The following is a 25,290-nucleotide window of genomic DNA, read 5'->3' on the forward strand; positions in this document are numbered from 1 at the left end:
CAAATTTGTATGGAAAATTATATGGACAAACTAAGGATGCAAAATGGCTTCTTTGGGCATACCGAAGGCACAAAAAAAGTTTCAGCTTGATTAAAAAATGCAAATAAAAATCTATAGTTTTCACTAAATGCTATTTTTTCAATTTTCTCTGTTAAATTTATTTTTTATTATTTTATGCACAAAATATTCAATGTTGCCAGGATATCATGACTAATTAGTTAAGATTTATGTTAGAGTTCAGTTGATTAATAACATAAGTCTAAATTAGTAATTTAAAAATAGAACGTTTAAACATTTTAAAGCTAAGAGTGTTGTTCATAACTGAACAAAATGTTTCAAAATTGACTAGGGTTAAAATCCGTGCTTAAAGCCCAACATCTGAAAACTACAAATTTCCAAAAATAGGATCTTCAACCTTCCCCGAGAGTAGCACATTTACTACGAAACCTACATGGTCAAACAAATTTCATTTCGGACTGCAGCAAAACGAGCGCTGAACATGTGTCTGTGTCTGTGTGAATATGAGTGTAATCTGATTCCGCCCGCATGAAGTTAATCTAGTTTTTCCGTTTGAGATACTTTCCCATTCATGCGCGGGCAGTAGTGGTACGAAACTAAACGAGATGCTGTAATAGGAAAGAGTCTGAAAGACAAACTTTTTTTTCCAGTTGCCATGGAAAAGCGCGCTGTGGCGAGATTCGCCAAAACGGATTAAGCCAGAATTCATGAAAAAAAAAGTTGAGTAATAAAGAGATTGCTGGAATCGAGATTTACTCATATCGAAATTAAATTTCATTCGTTATAATGGCCCTTCATTTCAAATTGTAAATAACGTCATTGGCAGAGTTATTTGAGCAAAACCACTCGAGTTGATTCAACAACACCAACAGTAGCGCAATTTGGTGTTGCCCACGTGATGAAGGCGAACAATTAAAATCATTCAAAAAGTTGCCACCACAAAAAAAAAACCAACTCCCCTGGTGATGAAGTATCGAAAACCAATATTGCTACATTATAATAATAATAACGATAATTAAACCTTTAGTGGTCCTTCCTGGATTACGGTCCAACTGCGTTCAATTAACACGCAACCATGAAATAATTGTTGATTGGTGGTAAAATTGCAAAAAAATTTACTGTATTTGGATGCGTAAAATAACAACATTTGATAAACATGCTGAAATTTCTGGTAGTGAGAGTTTGATTTCATGTTGCTCATTTAAGTATGACACTTTTAAATTTATTGAATTTTCACCGATATCAATGAAACTTTGTAGATTTGTAATCCTAAGCTTATGCAAGCAATTTTTTATGTATATGGAACCAGTTTCACTCGATTATTACATTTGAGAAGGGCGTAAGTGTTATCAATATTTTTGTAATCCTGCATATAAATATTGCTGCATCTCGAAGCCATTGCATCGTATCAAAAAGTGTTCAAAGAGAAATTTGTTGAAATTTTGATGGGCTTCCCGAAAAAAAAACACTGAAAGAAAAAAACACGCCACTTTTATGAGATTTTATGATTTCTAAGTTTAATAGTCAAATTTGAAGGTGAGCCCACGATTTTTTTTTCGTTCAAAATTGCTCGAAACGTCTAAATTTTCAAAAACCGAACGCGGGATTTGATTCTCCAGTCAATTTGACTTAAAAGTCTTCATATTGACCACTGCCCTAAGTTCAATTCTTGTAAAGTTACAGCGGTTTCAAAAATAAAATGTTGAAAAATACGTTTATTATGATTTTTTTGCAATTTCTATATGACAGACTTGATTTTTCTGTCCTGAAAATATTTTTACCGAAAAGCTCATCCAATTTTCTCTAAAATTGTCCTTGACCACATTTCAGTTGGAAGTATAAGCGTACAGATAAAAGCTATTTAAATTTCTCATAACTGAAAACAGAATATTTTTTTCAGTGTAGTTCAGTGGATGGTAGTAACCTGGATAGTAAATTAGCTTAAATCATCATAAAAACGAGTTATTTTAAAAAGTGGTCGAAACAATGTTATGGGAAAATGGACGAGCTTTCCGGTAAATTTTCGAGACCGTTTTCGAAACACAGCAATATTTAAATTACGAAATACAAACATATTTAAAACACTTACACCCTTCTCAAATGCCATTATCTAGTAAAACTGGCTCCATATACATAAAAATGGCTTACATAAGCGTAGGATAACATGTTTACAAAGTTTCATTGATTTTGGAAAAGGTCGAGTAAAAGTACATTGCAAATTCCTGTTTTGGGCTGGAATTGCTCTACATATTATATTCAAAAAACTAAAGAGAATCTTCACCAATTTTGAACTTGATACAAAAAAAAAACTATTCCCAATTTCCAGAAAAAAAATTTCACTTGGTTTTTGGATGGACCCAGTAAAAATATTATATAGTATAAAAAATTCCTGTTTTGGGCTGGACTTGCTCTACAAATTATTTTCAAAAAACCAAAAAAAAAAATTACTAATTTTGAACTTGATGCAAAAAAAACTATTCCCAATTTCCAAAAACGAATTCCACTTGATTTTTGGATGTACCCTGTAGAAAAAATATATAGTGGTTTTCAGCAAACTTTTTGAAAAGCTTAATTAAAAATCCATAGGCAAAAATAATTCAATCTGTTACGAAATTTACAAAACATGATGCAATTTCAGAACAAAAATAAAAAACGAGCGGTATTTTTTAAACTTCCACGGGGTTTATCCACCCAAATAAACAAATTTCGTGAAAATTAAACATGACTCAGAATAATATGAAATGTTTATGAACTGGTGAAGCTGGTGAAAAAAGGGAAATTTATTTAGAAATTCAACTTTTGGGAGTTAAGGTGTTAAAAATAAAAAAAACTACTAATCAAATATTGAATAAATTATGCTTGAAAAACAAATCAAAACATTGTTTTTAAATAAAAAAAAATGTTATCAAATTTCCATAAGAAATCAAATCTTTTTTAATTTAGTTATTTCCTTTAAAAAACTGATAAATTATCCTTGATAACTCCAAAAAAAAAGTGTTTTACTTTGATTGATTTTTGTTAATATCGTTTAAATATACGCAGCATTCACGTTTCAATAAATATTGTAACAATTTAAAGATGATGTTTGTTCTGTTAACAATTCTTCAATTGGTTCATATCACACTTTTCAATTGAAATTAAATTTTGAATAAAATTTTCATTAAAAGTCTTAGTGGATGAATACATATTATGTTGTTATTTCAAAGATTTGATTTGAGAAAATTGATAAATTTCACAGGAGTTCACAGAAATTCTTATGATTCGCGAATTTCACGCTGTCCACGATATCGTGAAAATTCACTTACCCAGCCATAAGCAATAAGTTAAAAAATGCTAACAAAATAAAAAAATGAAGCCGTAGTTCACTGCAACTATATATATGTGTCGGCCCAAGAGGTACAAACAACCATACATTATTTAATTAAGTCATTTATCAACATAACGATTTACAAATCTTGGGATTATTTACATTAAAAACTCTTTTTTGCCTTGAATCGACTCACTACTTCTCTAATATGTTGCTTCAAAAAAAAAAATATTGAGAACATAATAGTTTTGCTTTCTGATCTTTAAATACACTTTTTTCTTCAATATTTACAGGATTAAATTTTGCTAAGCTACCAATTTTAAATATTTTCTAAGCAATGTTAACCCTGAAAATAGAAAAAAATATATTGGACAAAATAATCAAAATTTTTGTTTGGCAGTTATGTTAGTAATCTCCTGATAGGATAAACTAAATGCTGCAAAAACTATAACAAATTTCAATTAATTTTGCTTTTATACGTTAAAAGAAAACAGTGAAAGTATTTTTAAATATGTTTTATCTGTGCAAAATGTAAAATTTTGTATTCTGATTAAATTTTCCAATACAATAATTGATTTAGAAAAATATTAGTTGTGAAAAGATAAGAATGCAATTCTAACAAAAATTTTGCAATATGTTTAATCTTTTTTCAATCAAAATTAAATATTATTTTTTAAGACAAATCAAAACTAAAATAAAACGTTTACTTCACTACATTTAATTTCTAAAGCTTAAAAAACTAATTTTTTTTTTCTAATTGAAGTTTTTAATGTAAAAATTCGAAATTTGAATCAGTTTCAGGCTGATTCGAACAGACCTTCCAATGATTATTACTTTTATCGGCTTGACATCGGCGTTTACATAAAATTTTGTTTTGATTCAAACTTATAGGTCACGAATAAGAAATTACGTGCATTGTACAGGAATATTCATTTTTTCAGCTTATTTTATTCTTAACAAAATTTGATTAATTAATTTTTGACGAATTGCCATCATCCCACGCAGATTAGCGTAATTGTCACGGCTCAACAATCTCCAAATCTCAGCCCAAATTCCCGCGAGTCACGCCAAATTTCACTTTTCCAACCCAAAGAAAGAAAGCAAAAAAGGGTAGAGATAGAGCAATCACAACCCTCTTTTCTTTATTTGTCTAATTTTCATTATCCCCCCCCTCTTCCGCTTGTCCTTCCTAAACCTGAAAACAAACAAACACAAAATGAACCACAATTTATCATCCTCACGCGGGACGGGAAAGGTGACCAAACATTTTTGGGTCAAGATTTTGGTCCCCAGGGAGGGAAACTCTCCATCCAGGTGGGGCACACCACGTGGAATTAATTAGAAAGAAAAATGCGAGTCAACGGTTTGGGATTTCTCGTCTCTTTTTTTTTTTGTTGTGCGGTCAGCTGGTCTTGTGGCAAATGGGCCAAAAAGTAATCCAATTAAATGTTCTCCAGAGGGGGTGGCCTTTCCCGGGGACACCGCACAATGACCTATCCTTTGCTTACCTGGGATGGCGATTTCCACGAGAAGGAGGCTGGTCCACTAATGAAACCAACTTTTGGCCGTTGCGGTCTGGTCTCTGTGGAAGAGAGGGAGAGGAAAAACGAGTGATTTGTTAATTTTAATGTTTGAGCAAGTTTGGCATAAATTGCTAATGAACGGTCACGGTCAAAGGTTGATTTTTCGGCGGAACAAATTTTTTTTTTCGTTCTCGCTCGTGCCGGGACTCGAAAAAGTTTGTTTTTGATGAGTTGACGGAATTAGGGTGAGTGCGAAATTGGATTCGTTTGCGGTTTCGGACGCGAGTTTGCCTTAACTTTTCTAATATCGATCCAATTTCTGCAAAAGATTGAGAAAGAGAGGGACTCCAGAACTGCTGAATCACTCAAAGATGAACCAACAGGAAAAAAAAAGCAAAAAGAAACCAGAGCCAATCACCACAAAAGCTGACAATAAACGTCACCCCGAAACGTCCAACTCATATTTATTGATCACTCCATTATCGTTATTTCTCACACCTCTCGCAACTGGTTGGGACGAAGAATTCTCCAGCGCCATTGTGGCCTGGTGACCAGGGAAGGATAAAAATCCTCCCACTCTGTTTCTGTGTGTGCCAATCGGATGCCACACCACCACTCAATTGTGGATCAGTTTATGGCTTTGTTTGTCACCCGTCAAGCACACACCCACACATTCACACTCAAGCACACACTCACACACGCACAGTTTCTTGTGCGTCTCTATAGTATTGAAATGTGTTTGTCCAACACAAACTTTTAGAATACAACCTATTTCATTAGGTTTAAAGGTTACCTTTCAAACATTTTTTTTTTAAATAATCAATCTATGATAAATTGTTTATTCAGTTGGGATAATAATAAACAAATAAATGATATATGATGTTAAAATTAAAAAAAAAACATTTGTGGTAAAAAAATATGTCGGCCTTTCTGATACATTTTAAATGTAGAAATGGGTCACTTAATAAAAACTCATTTTCGCAAAAAAAGGTATAATAAATTTTGAATACATGTTTTGAAAAATGCCATTAGTTTTTTCTATAAATTCCGTATTTATCCAGTCTATACAAATATGTGAAATTAATCTAGAAGAAGTATGGTAAAACACGGTAAGGGATACATGAGATATTTATACGTATTTTTGATTCAAAATATTTCATCGGTGAAAGTTGCGTTTTTCAGAAAAAAACTGCGTGTTTTTTTTTAATTAAATGGAGACGCATGGTACTTAAGATATTTTTTTTAACAATTCATGAGATTTTTTTTTTTTTTTTGAAAAGGTCATATCGTCGCCATCGTGCTAACTTGTCGTACGTGCATTTTGGGCCAAATTGAGTTAAGAACAACATTTTGTGCAGCTCACAATGCCTCACCTTTTGACCTTCACAGATCCCCAAAATTCGATTTCAATCCTGAGATATTCAACAAAAACCGAAAAAACTCCGTGCATTTTTGTCACTTTACATATGAAAGTAGTTTCAATCTTGTCGTGCTATCTTGTCACTCCATGAAAATTGATGTAAGTGCGACAAAAGGCCAAAGGGATTTCAGGCCAGGAAAGCCAGGATGGGTTTGTCGCACGTACAAGCTAGACTATCGTAAACATTTTTAATTATAACTCGGGACTCCAGCAACCAACTTCAACCAAACTTCGGGACAATGCACAGAATGGTCAGCCAAACAAAACGTGTTTGTTATTGTTTACATTGCGTGCTCTCGTTTTTGTATACTCAAGGTCAAACATTAAAACCCGTTTTTCTCGGAACGTCAAAATGGCGGGTACGACAAGATAGCACGACGACGTCGATATAAGGGTAATTCTCTACCAACTCACACGAAATCGGGAAAAGTTGCCCCGAACCCTCTTCGATTTGCGTGAAACTTTGTCCTAAAAAAAAATTTTGTTCTAAATGAAAAAATGACCCTTCTGGGACAATGAAGATTCGAAAAGTACATTAAATTTACCATATAATGACATGTTCCAAATTTTTTTACAGTCGAGTAACGGAAAATGGGAGAATTTTTAAAACTTTTTTAGTGTTTTTTCAATGAAAAATACGTTTATTCGGAATTCTGAGTACGCCATCAAATCGGGCGTCTAATTTTACATAAAAGTCCCTTTGACACCAAATTTCTATCTCATCACTGTTTCAGGCTGCAAATTGTTGAAAAACACCTCTTTTTTCGCATGTTCAAAAATGGAAGGGGTCGTACCGCCCCTCCGTCACGAGATATCAAAAAACGGACCTCGGTTTCGTGATCAGGGAGAAAAGTTACCCCTTAGGACAAAGTTTCACGCAAATCGAAGAGGGGTCGGGGCAACTGCTGTGTAAGTTGGCGGAGAATTACCCCCTTTGTCTTCCATATGTTTATAGGACCAATTAAAAAAACTCTAGAATTCTTGTTTTGAAAGTTTATTGTAGTAAATGATTGAACAAATGCAAATTACTTTAAAATACGAGATACAGAGCGTGGCCGAATGGTTACGCTGTCCGCTTTGTAAGCGGATGATTCTGGGTTCGATTCCCATCTGCTGTAACCTTCCATCGGATGAGGAAGTAAAATGTCGGTCCCGGCCTTGGTTGTTAGGTCGTTAAGTCATTCCAGGTGTAGGAGTCGTCTCCATGCCATAAGTACAAACAACACACCAAACCAAACCTACTCCGGTGGAATCGCTGGCGGCGGTTGGACTCGCAATCCAAAGGTCGTCAGTTCAAACACTGGGGTGGAAGGTTCCTTGGAGTAGAAAGAGGTTTGGGTGCTCTCCCCATTCAAGCCTTCGGACTCTTAGGTTCGAGCAGAAACTTGCAATAGAGACCACAAAAGACCCGGGGGTCGTTAATGTGGATGGTTTGATTTTTTTTTGACGAGATACAATAAGGCTTATTTACAAATTATTTAAAAAAATGCGCCTCCTCTCAAGGTACTTTATATAAGTTTTCATTCTTTTAAAAATCGTAATTTTCAACTCGATCTATAATATTTTGCTTCCGCCATACCGTGTGCCATTCAAAACCAATTTATAAATTGTCTTTTCAACAGATGTTCAACTCAAAAGAGCCTAAACCGAAAAAAAGTTCTCCGATCGGGCTCAATTTTTTTTTGGGGAAGCTTGGCTTTTTTTGTTTGGCCATTAGGGTGACCTACATCGTGCTAGAGTGGTTCAAAAAATGGCAATTTTCGTCATTTTTTGCAAAAACCACTTTTTTCAACAAAAAAAAACCATATCTCTGCGTCATATCTTCCGATTTTAGCTGTCTTATACGAAAAAGCAAGGAAATCAGTTTGGCTTTTTGAGAAAAATAGTAAAAAGTTTCAAAAATCAAGCTCAACATTTGAAAAGTCGTATGAAAACTTAAAATGGCGTTTTGACCGTGTCTAGACCAAAGAGCCTAAGTTTGCAAATATTTTTATCGGATTCCTTGGAAAGAAATTTCACATAATATATAAAAAAAATTGGCGATGTCAAACCGTACGTTTCCGAGATATTATTTTTGGAAAATAAAAATTGGGTTTTTCGTAAACTTTAAAATTTCAGCGATGACTACTTATACATGTTTGGGTATCAAAAGTTGCGTCTTTCAATTACGAAAATCCGATAAAAATATTTTCAGACATAGGCTCTTTGGTCTAGACACGGTCACGACGCCATTTTATGTTTTCATATGACTTTTTCAAATGTTGAGCTAAAAAACTTCTTATTATTTTTTTTCAAATAGCAAAACTAATCACCTTTCTTTTTGTGGTTTTTGCGAAAATTGACGAAAATGGTCAATTTTAAGACTAGCATGGTGTAGGTCACCCTAATGTTTAAACAAAAAAGACGGGTCAAATTATTTTGGCCAAGGAACCCCCAGCAAAATGTTGAGCCAGATTGGAGTACTTTTTTTTCGGTTTGTGCCCTTTTCAAATGAAATTGCTGAGAATGGAATTAAACAGTTTTAAAACTTTTCTTAGTTTAATAAAAAGACAACATGTGCAACAGATTGAATAAAATAATTGATTTAATTCAGAATTAAAATAAAATGGGAAATTCTAAAATAAATAAATTTCGAACAAATCAATGATCAAAATAAAATTCGTTCAGAATTATTTCTGAGCAATTTCATACTTCAATTAATTAGTTACTAATAAAAGTTATATTCAGAGTAACTTTGAAAAAATACTAGGAAAAAGTATTGCGTATGAATGTCAATGCATTTTAGGTGTCGCTGTTTGTGTGCTTGGGTGCGTGGTTATTATATATAGGTGAAGGGATTTTATTAAATGATCATTATATTGCATTATTATATTCAATTGATTATATACCCACACTATATTTTACACTTAACACATTATACAAAACACATATGAAACTGTAAACAGGAGCGTTTGGTACGGTATGTCCACGCATCCTTCCTCCCCTGTAGATTCTGTGAAATATGCTCCGTTCACAGAATCTGTCTCTGCGGTTAATGCAACGCAGTAGGCCTGGCCGCTTTAATTTATGCAATACATCTTCGGGGTTACTCAAGTGTACTGCAATAATTAATATTGACAAGAAAGAACTTAGGGTGTAATCTAACCCCAAGTTCTTCCAGGATGCTTTCTTCGGACTGGCTGCGCTTGTGTTCGATTAGATTAGATTAAATTAGTATGAATGTCAATGCATTTCAGCTAAATTTTATTACACAAAATTGTTGGTATAATCTGACCCTACGAACGAGTTCCGCCGAAAAAAAATAATTGGACTGGATTTTAACTTAACTGAGAAATTTCCAGGTTGAATTCTATCCGGATGATAGAAACTTTCTAGCAAGTGTATTTAAAATAAATGCATAATACATTCCTAGCAGGAATCATTTTCCTCAGAAATCTAATCGTAATCCTGAATCACTTCCTAAAATTTCGGTCGTGACACTTGACACAAACGACACATTATTCGTTATTGACAGCAAACACAATCACACAGACAGAAAACTGGACCATCCAAATGAATCCATCCTACTTTCATCCCATTTTTCCCTAACAGCTTTTCTTACTTCAATCGCCTGCCAATTCCCATCCAACTATTATAACAGTTATTGAGAGCTAAATCCCAACTGCTTCTTCCCTTTCTCGACTCTCGATTTCCCTCCACCAGGAATTGTAATCATAACAGTAGCAAGAAGGAACAACAGCAACAATAAAAACAGCTGCTTCATCGACAAAACTGGTCGGACGACCAAAAAAACAAAAAAACAAACCTTGACTGGTTTTGGGTTGAGAGGCCAGGAGAAACAAAAAATCACAAACCCACATGTGCTCGTGCACACATGAAAAGGGAAAAGCGCTTTTCCAATGATGAAGGCAAGCAGTGAAGCAATGGCAAAAATGAGGTCAAACCATGCAACCTGACGACGACACCATACATGGTTCATAGCCGAATCGTGCAAATGAGACGATGAGGACGACACCAGCATGAGCAGATTGTTGGCCCAGCAAACTGGGCTCAAATGGGACATTTCAAACATCAAAATAATCGAAAAATTGTTCATTTTCACCCGCTTCCATCTTGCAAAAAGTTGAAGCGCACTTGATGGTTGAAAGTTTTACCCCACTGGCCACACCACCCCCTGCCCATAATAATGAACACTTGCACCCGACAAAGACATCCACACTTCGTTGCTGACAGGAGACTTCTGCTTGACAGACTGATAGGGTGAAAGATTATGATGAACTTTTCCTGAAATGAGCCCCCAGCCCGGTTTACCCCACCTGTCCTTACTCCTCTCGAGACGTGAGCCAGAGGCACTTTGAGGATATGAATGAAAGGACTTTCGAATTGCCATTGTTTGATATCAGCTGTCTGGGTGGGTGTTGTTTGAGGGGATTTGTCATTATAGAATAGATTTATGAACAGATTAATTCACATTTGTTTCGATATATTTTATAATACATGAATCCATTATTGATTCTAGATTGCGTTTCATATTTATGGAATAACTTATAACAGGGCACAGCCAAGGGTGAAAACAATCAAGGTTGTTTACTATTGAAAAGTAAGGCCGTTGCAAATAATTTTTGAAGTTTATGTCACTAAACTCTGACTAAAGTCGAGAGGGAGCAAAAAAAATAAAAAAAGGAAAAAAACAAATTACAGGTAATGCGTCCAATTTCTCGGGGTTACAAAATTCCCCGGAAACGGATAATTTTCAACAAATTTCCTGGGAATTCCCGGGAAATTTGAAATTCATCGAAAATTATCCTGATCCTGTTTCTGATTTATATTTTGCAAAAGAATTCAATAGAACAGCAACTTTAATGTCCAAAATGAGTGTGAGGATCAATTAATGCCTCGAATGATTGTTAAAAATCATGCAACTTTGAGAAAATAGGTATTTTAATTATTTTTATTTTTAATGCTGGCTTTCAAATTGAACTAAATAAAAAAAAAGTATTTTTAATTGAGAAGTATTTTTTTTTATCAAAGTGTTTGAACAAAAAATGCTCTACAACAATGAAATTGTTTTTAAAATTGTCCATAACCATAACGTTGAAATGAAAAAAAAAAAAAAATCATGCAGAAATAATGTTTTTCATGGCAAATTACTTATTTCAGAACAAGTATTTTCAACTTGTGAATAAATAGATAGTCATTGAATTTGCCTTAAAATGTCTACCTTGACCTGATTAACAGTGTAAACTAACAAGTTGTCGTACCCAATAAACCAACAAATTACAAATTAAAAAAAAAATTCTAATTTCTATTTAACATGAAACACTATTTCATGAAACCAAACTCAAAGTTTTACAATCTTTGAAGCGAGTTTTTGAAATATGGTTGCATTATTTGGGTAAATTTCATATGATACGAAGTTGTTTTTTAATGATTTTTCATGGTTCCATTTATGGTATGATTTTAGATATATTGTTATATGGCCTAATAAATTAATTAGATTAATTTAATATTCATGGTGCCAAAAAAGTAGGAAAATAAATACTTCCGTTTGTATTTCGGGAAATTTTCAAATTTCCCGGGAAACGGGAAATATTTTATTCCTGGAAATTCTGGGAATTCCCAGGATTTTTTTTCCCGGGACAGGAAATTGGACGCTCAAATTACAGGCCACGGTTTCAACATTTCAATGAAAAAAAGTGTTAAATGCATTATACACCTGTCCAGTTTTGTTGCTCTCGTAAGTTGACAGAATTTTTAAGCATTGACGAAAATTTCATTTTTGTGAGAAAAAAAGTGTTTGCTGTGCCGAACATTGTAATTTTATCAAAAATATGTAGAATTTTAAACGAGCCCAAACAATCTAAATATGAGTATCAATACAGAAAAAGGCAGTTTAGATTGTTTTATGATGATTAGACTTCTATTTCCATTGAAATTTTACAGATAAATGAAAAAAAAAACTTTTTTTGCCGCCTGATTTTCAAACTTACTTAGAAGGGGGGGGGCATGAAATTTCAAAAATATTTGCAACGGCCTAACAACAGATTTATTAGATTTATTCGTGGAGATGCAGGCTCACAATTCTTAAATTTTGGCTTTAAACAAGGATTGCCAAACTTTATAGCAGAGGTTTAAAAAGTGTTTTATTTGCTTACTTAAGTTTTTTTATTAGTTTTATTTATAAAAACAGTTTTGCACCCATTAGGCATTGTACAAATTTTTAGTTGTAACATGCCGAAAATTGGAACTATACACAGAAAAAAAAATTGTAATATTCATCAGGTGGTGACAGAATTTGCGTCGAAAAAAAAAAGATTAATTTTACCTCAAAAAATGATGAATTTTCATCAGTTTTTGATGAATATTCATCAGGTTCAAATTTTTACACATTTTTTATGTAATATTACTCAAAAAAGAAATTATATTCAACCTACCAAATTTTCAACATTCCAAAATTCAACTTTTTTTTCTGTGTACCAAAAATCAAGTTTTACGTTTTCTCCAGTAACTCATCCCGAACATTTTGCCATAAAAGCTCATTAAAAGCAGATTTCTTTGAAAAAAAAATACTAAAAGCGTGCAAAAAAAATTAATATCTTTCGAAATATAGACAAAAATGAACGAAAATAACTAAAATTTTGAAAAATATTCGCAACGGCCTGACTTTTGAACAGCATTTTTTTTTTTTTTGATGATTTTTTAGTTACGGAAATTTTGATTTCCAAACAAATACAGGTCAACGCTAAAATTTTCAATTTTTTGCACGCAGCGCGTCGAAAAACCCAGATTTTACTTTCAAAAAATCATATCTCCGAATCCTGTTGATGAACCTTGTCCATTTTCTTATATATTACGTAAAATTTCCCGAAAAATCCGAAATAAAAAATGTTTAGACCTTGTAGTACTGACACGGTCAAAACGCCATTTAAAATTTTCATAGGAATATTTCAAATGTTTGGCTGTTTTATTCAGTCCTCAAATTATTTTTCCTTGAAAGGCCAACTTATCACTTTCAGACACCTAAAATCTTATCGAATGGAATTGCTTTATGTTGAAATAAGACACTTTTTTACAAATAATTATCACAATAGTTGAACAGTTGACTATTCTATCATTAAACGTGATTTATGAAGCTATTAGAAGTAAAATAATCCATTTGATTCAAATCTCATAAATTTTGATTATTCCGGATTGCCCCTCCCCTTTCTGAACTATTCTGCCTCTATTGATAATGCTCCAAACACCATCACTTGTACCAAAAATGGGGGGGAATGCTTCCTTCTTGTTGCAATACATGAAAAAATATCCGGATGTCCTTAAATTTCTGATAATATTCGTTTTTTCGGAGCTCCGGATAGTATCCGGATACCCGGAGTCCGAAAATATCCGATCCGAAGTCCCAGCTCTAGTCCATACACCGTCAGAACGGCATTTTAAGTTTTCATATGATTTTTTCAAATGATTGGCTCAAACTTATCACCTTTCATTTGCGTCCAACACAGCTAAATCGGTTAAAATTGAGTGAAGTTATGATTTTTTGAAAAAAGTGTTTTTTTGTGAAAATCGACGAAGATGGCAATTTATGGGAACACCCTCAGAAATGAATAAGGAAGGCTCCATCCACATAGGTGGATTAAGTTAGTTTTTTTTTGTTATCGTCGTTGAGTTCAAATATGACCCAAACATTATCTAAATTGATTTGGAAATTTGAAATCCAAGATGGCGGCTAAAATGACAAATGGAATATTGAAAAATGTGCAGATGAAACATGCAATGAACTACTCAAATTTTAGTAAAATGGGGTAGCATAACTCTTTTTTATGTTAAAAGTGAGAAAAAGTTTACCGTAAATCGGATTATCAAATTTGGGCTGTAATTGTAAAGCATGTGGACTTATTGTAGGAAGTAGCTTGAAATACTTATAAACCGATAGAAATATAATATGATTCATTTAGCCAAAAAACGATCAATCAATAAAAATATTCACTGAAGTGAAATAGACTGCTGGTTTACAATCCACGTTTGCTTACATTTTTTAGACTGAATTTTTAAAATAAGGAGTATGATTATGAGTTCTGAGACACATCTTGAAAATATTGTTTAAATTATTGAATGAGATCCTGGGGTGAAAATTTATCATTGAATTTTTATTGTGATTTCTAAATCAAATGTTGTCTTTTGTTCAAATAAAGTAGTAGTAGTAGTAGTAATTTTTTTTTTCTTTAAGACCAAACCAATTGAACACGCGAATGACAACCAGGTTGCGGTTCCCGTAACCAGAAACCTTAACAGAGTGACAGAGAAGCGCCTACTTTAACCGCAGCTTCAATCATCATCCGTCACTGTCAATCGCCACCATCACGACCGTCATCATCGCGCTGCGGTCTGCTGTCTGCTTATCAGACCAAATCTGCTTGGCTTGCTGAGTTGTTGTTTTTTTTTTCTCGATTCATCGGAAAACCCATTACTGCTAGTGGTCTACCGAGAATGAAGTTTCGGTTTCTTTTTGTTTGGGCGGCGTCGACTTCCAGCTGGGCTACGACCTTAAGCGGCTTAACTTCGAAAGGAAGCAGCTGCTGCTGAATTTCTCGGGAGCTCGTTGACATCGTAAAAATTGAGGAATTGTCCCAGTTTTCACATTCCAGGCATGGGCCGCCAATAATCGTTTATTTTTAGAATTTCTCGAAGAGAACGGGCCGCTTAACACCGTTGGCACACTTTTGCCTAGGAAACGTCCTGTAACATCCATTTCCGAAACCCATTAAGAACCGAACCGGCAGTGTGATAGTTCGGAAAATCTTCTAAGCTTCATGCTGGGACTTGCTTCTCTCTCCTTTTTCGAGGTGAAATCACCAGCTGTGACGTGAAGACGACGACGGAACACATTGTATTTTTGTCTGTTTCGGAGGGCTTTTTCTTCACCCTTGTCCCCGGAGGGAGGTTCGGGAGGGAAAATCTGAGAAAAACATTTTCTTCCCCCGTCGTAAAAGGAGCAATGAAGGCGGGTTATTCACAGGTCGTCAGTCGCAGCTTCACCAGCGCCAGCAAACGGAGGCACGTACGGTACTTTTGTTGAGTTGATACAGTTTGTACAGTTTGGGGATGGGCATTTCGTTAAAGTGTTACACTCCTTCCCTTCAATGGTTGCTTGAAGAGGTGTTGTACTGTTTTGGTTGTTTTATGAAGTGTTTTGGAATAGATCTTCAAAATTGAAGGTTAAGCTTAACTGCTTAAAAAAATTCAAACCTGCGAAATCGGGAAAAGTTGGCCAGAGATTTTCAAAAAAAAAAAAATTGTCTCTATCAAAACATCAAACCATACCACAACCTATCAATTGCACACTAGCTAATCCGATTGTGACTTTCGTTTATCCTCTCAACAATCGTCCGTTTGGAAAGAGTTTAACTCTTGTGCCGAAGGATTACTGAGTTGGTGCGTGTGTCAGCCCCAACCCGGAAGCCATCATCACCAACCTTGCCGAGCTACAAGTCTCAATTTCAGTGACTTTCTGGCGACCTCACCACATGCCTTGGACTGACGACCATCTGGCACCCCGTCCGAACACCGGACAATCGGATTGAAGTTGTTTTCCCCCGTCTTGGACACACGCAGCATTCAGCAAGAGAGGACAGTTTCCGGAAATCCATGGTTGAAAGCCCTGTTTTTCCCCTTTGGCCGAGAAGGAGGAAGCCTTATTTTGCTACGGGAATAAGTCAACACGAGCAAAACAACACAAACAAGGGGTTGAAAACACACAAGGCTTGGCAAAAAGCTCCGCAGCAGCGCCATCCATCCGACAAATGAGAAAACAAGATGAAGCCCCTTAGTTTTTGTGGTCGAGCAGCCCAGCTGAGCTTGTTGTCGACGGCCATGTCTGGAAAAAGGACCTTGCTACTGGTGCTGGTGCTGCCTTCGAGGTTGTTGTTGTTGCCGCAGCAGCGCCAGAAATTGAAGGGATGTGTCCCACCCCCCCATTCCTTCCTTTGGCTGTCATTCTCGGGGGCGAGTGGGGTTTTCTGTGAAATTTGTTGTAATACACGGAAAGTTTGAAATCAATTTGAGGTTAGCTGAAAGAAGTATGTGCATCTACAGTAAATATATTTTTTTAGGTTTGGTATTTGAACTTTGAAAATTGCTTTTTATCTCTTTCACAACACTTTTCTATGATGTATGTGTCTTTAGCCAAAATGTTCTTTTTTCTGAATTTATTGGTGTTTTTCAACCATTTGTTAAAGCTTTTATCATTATCTTTTTATTTTTATTTTTATATAAACACGGCCAAAGCCACATGAAACTGATTACCCATTTTCTTTATTAATTCAAAAGTTCCCAATTACAATGCCATTTGAAAATTTAAAATTGGTTTAAAATTATTTTTTCAATTGATTTTGTTGCACTATAGTGTTTAACTAAGACTTGCGTTGAAAATTCATATTCTGATTCCCAGGGTGACTTTGATAGTCATAGTTTTCTATGTTAGAATCAGATTTTTAAGGTGTTCAAACTTTATATTCACTAGGGTTGCTGACATCTTTTTCATGAAAAAAAAAGTTTATATTTAGTTAACTAAGTGTATAAGCATTTTAAGAATAAACATGTAAAGTTTTGGTAAAATTGATAAAAAGTAATTTTTTTTCCCGAAATTCATTAAAACAAGTTTTGTTTATAAAATTATTGATTTATATTACATTTTAAACTGAATTCGAAGCACGAACGGAAAGTTTTCACATTGTATTTGAAATTTGTTTTTCTGAAATTGTATTTAAATTAGAAGATAAACACAAAATATCAATAATTGAAAATTGGAAAATTGTCCAAAGAATTCGAAATGCATTCCATTTTCCGATTCAAAATCATATTAATTTAGAATATCATGTCACTTTGACAATGTTAAAGCAATATTATTCATCAACATCAACATTCTTAATTACAGTTAACTAACTTTGTAAACTAGTCAAAATTTTATGAAATTTAATTCTTGTTGTGCACTTCTCTGCCACGGTCAGTATGATTTAATACCATTCCGTACGTATTTATTTTGTACTCTTCATTTTGCGGAAAAAATGGCTTTTGGCAAGCATTAATTTGAAATGTTATGGTACTTTTACTTAACTTTACAAGCATTTTTTTAAATTTGTTGTCTACTGTACTTAAAAAATAAAAATAGCAACATGTGAAAAAAACCTTAGGAGAGCCCGCCACGATTTAGACCCTGACCAAAATATATTTAATCTGGTTAAATACAAATCCAATGATCCATATTTTCAAATGTAAGTTTTTAAGATTTAAAACAATGTTTAGAATTCTTTCAAAATCTCATCAAATGTTGACTTATAAATGTTTGAAAAAATCCATCAAAAGAGATCTTTATTTCCAAACCTTGACAATTGTTTAGCCCAATAGGGTGACAATGAAAAAAATCTTCTTCAAGGATACCCCCTGGCTCGACTCTATGGGTTAAAAAAGTAACTGTGTCAATTTTGAGCCAAATCGGTTTAGGATTAAGGGGATACATACATGTAGAAAATCACAATATTTCATAATACAGAAAATTTATTAAATCCACTAAAATGATAATTTCAAACACTCTTGAAATTATCACGATGATATTTCATGATTAAACTGAGTAAGAGACGATTTAAGCACAAAGTTTTGCCATGCGTAAAGGAAGTGTCAAACTTTGTGAACGTTTTTTCTCTAAACACCGAGTTGATTTACGGGTCCCACGATATCTCGAGATGAGATGGACCAAATTGGCTGAAATTTCGGGTGAAGACTCTCAAGACATACTCCGTGTGCATGACGAAGTCCGATTTTTGAATTTTGTTTAAAAAATACAAAAATCAAAAACTAACAATTTTTTTTATAAAAAACACAAAAATATTTTTATCGTTTAAAAAATATTGTTTAAGAAAATCGGCCTTCGTCATGCACAAAGAAACAGTTTAACGAGTCTTCACCAAACTTTTGAGCCGATTTGGTCAAAGCAGTGTTGAGATATCGTGGCACCCGTTTTTTTTTTAAACTGCAAACTTCAAACAACTATATTTCGGCGAAGACACAACCGAATTTGTTCAAATTTATTTCATTGATAGATGAAAATGTATATTTTAATGCCCTAAAAACAGATTTGAAAAAAGTTTAAGCTTGTGCTCAAACCAACCTCTGAAATTTATGCCGATTTACATGTATGTTGTAGGTTAAAGTTGAAGAATAAACAACTTTTCATACAAAAACGTCTCGTCTAGGTTAACTCTGAACGATTTGCGGTCTGATAAATGATTTTTTTTTTTTGTAAGTTCAGAATTTAATGTTTTATGTAAAACATATGTTTCAAATTATCTTTAAGTACCGTAAACCGTGGTGACTTTGATAGGATTTCAATTTGTTTTTGGAATATTTTCCAACAGGTAAGGATTTTTTCAAGATCATTATTTTTAAAACATGTACTGGGGTAGGTCACACAAAGTCCATGCACTATTTTGGAAAAAAAAGTTTTTTCAATAGTGTTCAGAAAAATAATTACGTTCAAAAATCTTAGTTTATATTCCGGGGTGACTTTGATAGTCATAGTTTTTTTTGTTAAAATCATATTTAAGATGTTCAAACTTTATTTGTACGTTAAATTTACCATCACTAAAGTAGCTGATAAAGTTTTTAAGAAAAAAATCAATGTTTATATTTAGTTAACTAAGTTTATAAGCTTTTTAACAAAATACATATAAATTTCAGGTAAAATTGTTAAAAAGTCAGATCTTTGCCTGAAATTTGTTACAACTAGTTTTGTTTATAAAATTATCGATTTATATTGCATTTTATATTGAATTTGAAGCACGAATCACAAGTTTTCACATTTTACATGAAATTTGTTAAACTGAAATTGCTTATAAACTTGAAGATTTTTTAACTTGTGTTTCAAAAACACATATTATTTAGTATTTACAAACTTATTTAACTTTCTCCTAGTGGAAAATTATCCAAGGAATCCGAAAATGCATTCCGTTTTCCGATTCAAAATCATGTTCATTGAGAAAATCATGACACTTTGAAAAGTTTAAAATAATGACTTTCATCAAAATTTTCTTAACTATAGTTAACCAACTTTTTGAACTTTTCAAAATTTTATGAAAAGTTCTTCTTGAGGTACTTCGAACACTTCTCTACCACAGTCTGTATGATTCTAAACCATTTCGTAAGTATTTTAATTGTACTGTTCATTTTGCGGAATAATCGCGAACCTATCAAAGTCACCCCGATTTACGGTAACTACTACTACTGAAAATCGGGATTACAGCCTTAATAGGAATAGGTCTGAAATCGGAGTGCTATTTTTTGTTCTGTTCCTGTTTTTACCGAAATCAACAGGAAAAAAAAAACAAATAAACAAAACATTATGCAAAAAAATTTGGCTTGAAAAGCTGTCTTAAATCGTTGAATTTGTCCGGATTGGCCAAGATGCTGATGTTTGATAAAAATAATTTAATGAGATATTATTTTTTTCGAATATGAGATCCTAAATTTTAGTAAACATAAACATCAGTATTTCAAAAAATATATAAAAAATTGAATAAAAATACATAAAGCGCTAGGCATTTTGCGGTTCTCTGAATAAAAATTTGGAAAAATCTTGAAAAATTTGTCCCGAGAAATCCCTGGATCAATGCTTGAAAAGGGATCTATCACTGAACGGGACTGCTCGAAATTCGATAGAACTTTCTGTTAGCGATCATTTCCCAAAACGATATTTGATCGCTGACACACAACGCCTATCATGACCGTCATTGCTTGGCGACGGTCGATGAACGTAAACACGAAGACGAAACGAACGAAAAATGAGCACCACTCAAGCTGCCGCCCGAACGAGACAACGTGTTCTTTCTTTTTCTCTTGTTTTTGTCTCTCTCTTCCTAGTGTATGCTGCGTGGTTACAGAAATCATATGATAGCTATCATTGGAGAGATGATCGGAATCTCGGTAGAATGTCAAACGACCGCTCTCTAGGCGTTTTTTCTCCTGGAGGGAAGTCAATGATTATGTGAGTGATTTTGCGTAGCATTCATTTCTTTGTGTGTGAAACGAACGAAAGCAGAATGTAAAAATCAGGTTATCGTGGTGAAGACGACTGGAGTGCTCTGTCAGCTATCACAAACAATGTCGAAATTTCGCAAGCCCTGTCCTAATTAGTTGAAACTGCAAAATAAAGTAATGAAATAATGCAAATTTTGTATGTAATAATAAGGATTTTTCAGAATGGAATAGGAAAACTGGAGAAATCCCTGTTTATTTATTTCACTTTTTATCACAAAAAAAACAGTTCTCAAAATAGGGAAACTGTACCCTTTTCCAGCATATATCTTTTATCGGCCTATTAGCACTATGATCATGAATAAAAGCTTCCATTAAGTGTTTTTGACTGTTCTAATGTAATAAATAGCTCAAATAAAAGTGAGCAAGCATCTGTCCATTGTTGATACACCCGAAAATGTTGATTTTATAGCGGAAAACGGCAAAAGTGATGAGAATTGGTTGAACGGTTTAGAGTGAATAAAATGGGAATATTTCCCCTACATATATTTTAATTTTCGAATTATATTCAAGAACTGAAAAGGCATCTTTCACACAAGAGTTCAGGATGGTTCATTATCTTCCACCAGAGGAATAAACTAAAAAAGGGTTTTTTTTTGTTAATCAAAGAAACTGTCAAAACTTGTTCCAAAAATCAATTAAGCTGCAAAATCAACTTTGCAATCAAAAATGCCTTTACTTTTATTTAATAAAAGTGTACCGTTTTCAGGTTAAATCATTATACTATAAAATGTTCAAACAAAATTCAATTTTTTGAAGTTTAAAAATATTGTTTGGAGAACAAGCACCCCATCAAAAAAAAACATTTTTTTGTAGCTCAAAAACTCTTCCACAATTTGTTTGACTCTGTTGAACTCTCTGGTTGTTGAAATACAGCCTTTTTTACGGTGAGTAAGAAGGGGATTATCATGCAACTTGCATGCACCTCGTAAATTCCTTCTGAAGATTGTTGAGGGACTATTTTGAGTCAGAAAAATCGATTCCCTAAATATTCTGTCGGTGAAAACTGATTGTATCCTGATATTAAATCACCCAAAACCCCAAAAAAAACGTTAAAAATCTCGGTGTAACTCAGAACAGAGATGTCAATTTACATCAAGATATAGATTTGTAGTTCCAAAAATATATTCCTGACACAGCCCATCTTGCACCAATCCATAACTTGAGCCTGAGGGTCATGAGGAGAAAAAAAAAAGGTTTAAAATAGTGTTATTTCTTTAAAAATGTTTTTAATTTACTCTTTAGTAAATAAACTGTCATGAGTAAATGCGAAAACTAATGCTGTAGCATTGTTGCAAACAAAATAAATAACAAATTTTCAGAAATTCGGAAACCGTTTAAAAATAAATTATTTGCGATGCAAAAATTATCAAAAAAATTGTTCTGTTCTGCATTAAAAGACAAACCAATATTTCCCAAAATAATTATATTGGAATCAAGGGGACTGTGAAACATATGTTTCACAAAATTTAAACTTCAAGACGTAACCAACCAAGACCAAAAAAGAATTTGTATTTTCATACATAAAATTATAAATCACATAAAAAAATGCTGAAAGAACTTCTTTTTAAGCAATTGCTGACAAACCGTGTTTTTTTATGAGTGTAACAGAAGGCTTCGAAACAATTATTTTTATTTTGAAGTGCATTAGGATAGAAATTTCTTAATTTTAGTGGATTAATTGAAGGTTGTTTATTAACATAAATATTTCTGTGATAAATGCATCCTTTAACATTGATTGATACTTTTTATCTATTTCACGAAAAAACTCTTTTTAAATTGAAATTAAAATACTCACGTTTATTTGTTTGAAAAATATGATTATAATTAATTGGCTGTTTCAGCTGATTATGACCGGCACTAGGCACATTTTTTGATCATTTTACAAGAACAATTATGAAATCAAATTGATTAATCGAAATCTTTACGCATCAGCAGAGCTATTATCCGATTTGAAAATCAGAATTATTCATGTTACATTTAAGACACTTTCAGTGTCCTTCCCACGAAATACCACCGAGAACCCCTTTTTGTCCCAAAGCCACGACCGACATGTCGATTCAATCGTGCACGCAGCAAGTCGTCGGGTGACATTCCACGAGACGCCCTTCCGGAAAATTGAACACCGGATTCCGGAGCTGTCGTCCGCGCGCCCCTTTGGGTGTCCTCTTCGCAGAAGAGAACCCCGTGAACCCGTCCATCGCGCAACGCCCAATGATTTATTATGCGGAGAGTGAGATTTGCGAGCTTTTTCGCAGTGGCAGTGGGTTTTGTTCCGATGCGGTCTCGAGGTCTCTCGCCACTTGGAAAATGGCGCGACGACGGAATGACTCGTCCAAAAGGGTTTTTCCCGGAACCGATCGCCCCAGCAGTGCTGTTCGTGGAAGGGAATTTCGCGCACGCAAAAATCAACAGAAAATTCTCGCGTTCGGCGGAGTGGAAAAATTCCTGCGAGAGGATCAAATGTAAGCAAACCTTTGCGACATTTCTCGACTTTGCTTTCGGGGGCTGCACGGAAATTGATTGATTGGCTTGGTTACACTTTTGCGGATGTGGTTTGTGCCGGATGGACACTAGGCTGGTATGGTGCAAGTTGAACAGTGAAACCAACGTTACAAGGCGGCTAATTGATTTTGGGATACTGGACTGCGTCGTTTGCACAGGAGAAATTTACTGTGACTAACTTGGTTTCGAATACAATGTGTGAATGGAAACTTACATTGTGAAAGATTTTCTCAATTTTTTAATATCTTGAAACGGATCTATTAAAAAGATTTTATATTGTTTTTATGTCATCGGCACGTATTGTCATGTATTATTTACTTTATAATCAATTTAAAAACGACAATTTTTTTAATGACATCTTATCTTTTTAAACAATTTGTGATTTTTGAAAAAAATAATCGGAAAAATTGTGAAGCTTAATTTCAAAAATTATGTTCATGTGTAAAATAAAAAGTGTTATCATACATGAAATAACTTTTAAGTGCACCATTTTAAGTTTATTGCATTTTAGAGAGATTTTTGTTTTCGAAAGATGTTGAGTTGTTCTTTTTTAGTGTCACTGTTTGCCCACATTTTTCAACTATCGATATTTCAGAAACTATTGGGTCGATTCCCAATGTTGAAAATGGATTTTGTGGCATATTGTGCTATTTACTTTAAACATATTTTGTTTTTTAAGAATCTGGAAAAACATTTTAAAATATTGATGGTTTTTAAACAAAATTTCACAAAATTTTCGGTTTTTCCAAAAAAAAATATAGCAGATGACAGTGCCAGATCCTGAACTGCAGTTTAAAAAATGCCATTTACGGTCGATAATTTAACATTTACGTGTTTTGAGAAATTTTGTGAAATTTTGCTTTAAAGTCTTAAATATGGGTTTAAGCCATATCAAATGTTTTTCCTGATTTTAAAAAATCTCGAAAATATGTTTACAGAAAATAGCACAAAACTTCACAAAATCACTTTTTAACATTATAAATTAAATCAATAGTTATCGAATAGGTATCGAGTTGAAAAATGAGGTCCAATTAAATGACACTGAAAAAAAAAAACACTTTTCACAAAATATGAACTCAAGATGCTGTATCTATTCGCCCCGGAATTTTTGAAATCCCGAGAATTCCAAAACTATTTTCCATTCTTTTGTTCAGGTTTTTGGTTTAAGTTTATGTTTATTGATAACACAAATCGGGAAGCAGATTAGTGCGCTGACCACGGGGACGCGCTGTCTTGTTTTTGCATGCTCATTTTCATTTCTTTTGTGTCGCTGTGATTCGTATGGAGTGAGTGATTGTGGTAATCGAATAATAGCATGACTTACTGAATTATTTGTATCTTGAGCGTAATTTTCGTTGAGTAATTGGTGTTTTTTGTGATTTTTTTTGTGATTTTTTTTTTTTTGAGATCTTTGTTAATTGTTTTGTGATTTTCAAAGCCCTTCCTATATCATCGTTGATCGGAAGGCACGGCGTCGGGTAAATTGTGTATAATGTTTTGAATAAGGTTTTATTTTTATGGTGAAAAAGCCATTTCTATATAATGATCGAAAGACGCACTGACATTTTGGATTAATTAATAGTGGAGTGAAATAATTGTGTGTGAGTGACTTTGTGTGTTAACCAAAAAGACCTTCCCATAGCATCGTTGCTCGGAAGGCTCACCGACGGGTCTGTTATGAAAGTCCTCCCCATAGAATCGTAGCTCGGGAGGCATCGAAAAGCCAATACCTTATCCTACTAACCCAAAAAAAATAATAATCACGTGATGCTTGGAGGAGATGCTGTGGATTCAACGGTCTCAAGCGGTATCAACAAGTATATAGCGAAAAACTATGTGCTTGATGAGTCTGCAACTTCAACTATCGGACTAACATTCCTCCCTTTCGTTGAACTGCAGGCTTCTTGGGAGGGCGCCGGTATTGACTAATAAAGTAGGGATCTTCAGAGGTTAAACAGTGAACGGATGGTTGGCTCCCACTGATCATTTTTGATTCATTGTTTAACTTCAGCTGATCTGTCAATAACGGAGTAGCAGCTCATTGGCAGTCAACCATGCTCATGCTCATGCTCATTGATAACACAAATCGGGAAGCATATTTTTTTTTTCAAAAGACTTAAAAAATCTTATTCAAAATATTAGTATTATCAACTGAAAACAATCTTAATGCGTTTTTATCTCATTTATATATTCATTTTTTTTAAATAAAATTAAAAAAGTCATTTAAACTAAAATTAAAAAAAAACTTCAAAACTTTTGAAATAGATTATTTGCAAAACAACTGAGCATGTGTTTAAAACTTTATCCATTCAAATGTCAAAAACATTGCTTATTATTTATTTTTTCAATGAAAATTTGTTTACAATAATATGCAAAAACATAAAACCAAGTGTAAATATAAATATCAATATATAAATATCAATCAAATAAAA

General features: G+C 33.7%; 2 protein-coding genes across 2 annotated transcripts in view; both read right to left on the reverse strand.

Moving 5' to 3' along the window:
• Positions 1 to 25,290, reverse strand: part of LOC6043954 (neuroligin-3) — a 291,951-nt gene that overhangs the window by 231,259 nt on the left and 35,402 nt on the right. The window contains exon 2 of the mRNA XM_038255705.1: positions 4,834 to 4,907. The gene's annotated coding sequence lies outside the window, so the exon portion shown is untranslated. The remainder of the gene's footprint in view (positions 1 to 4,833; positions 4,908 to 25,290) is intronic.
• Positions 1 to 25,290, reverse strand: part of LOC119767701 — a 106,158-nt gene that overhangs the window by 63,354 nt on the left and 17,514 nt on the right. The window lies entirely within an intron of this gene.

The sequence above is a fragment of the Culex quinquefasciatus genome, chromosome 2, assembly GCF_015732765.1.
Source record: "Culex quinquefasciatus strain JHB chromosome 2, VPISU_Cqui_1.0_pri_paternal, whole genome shotgun sequence".
Lineage (NCBI taxonomy): Eukaryota > Metazoa > Arthropoda > Insecta > Diptera > Culicidae > Culex > Culex quinquefasciatus.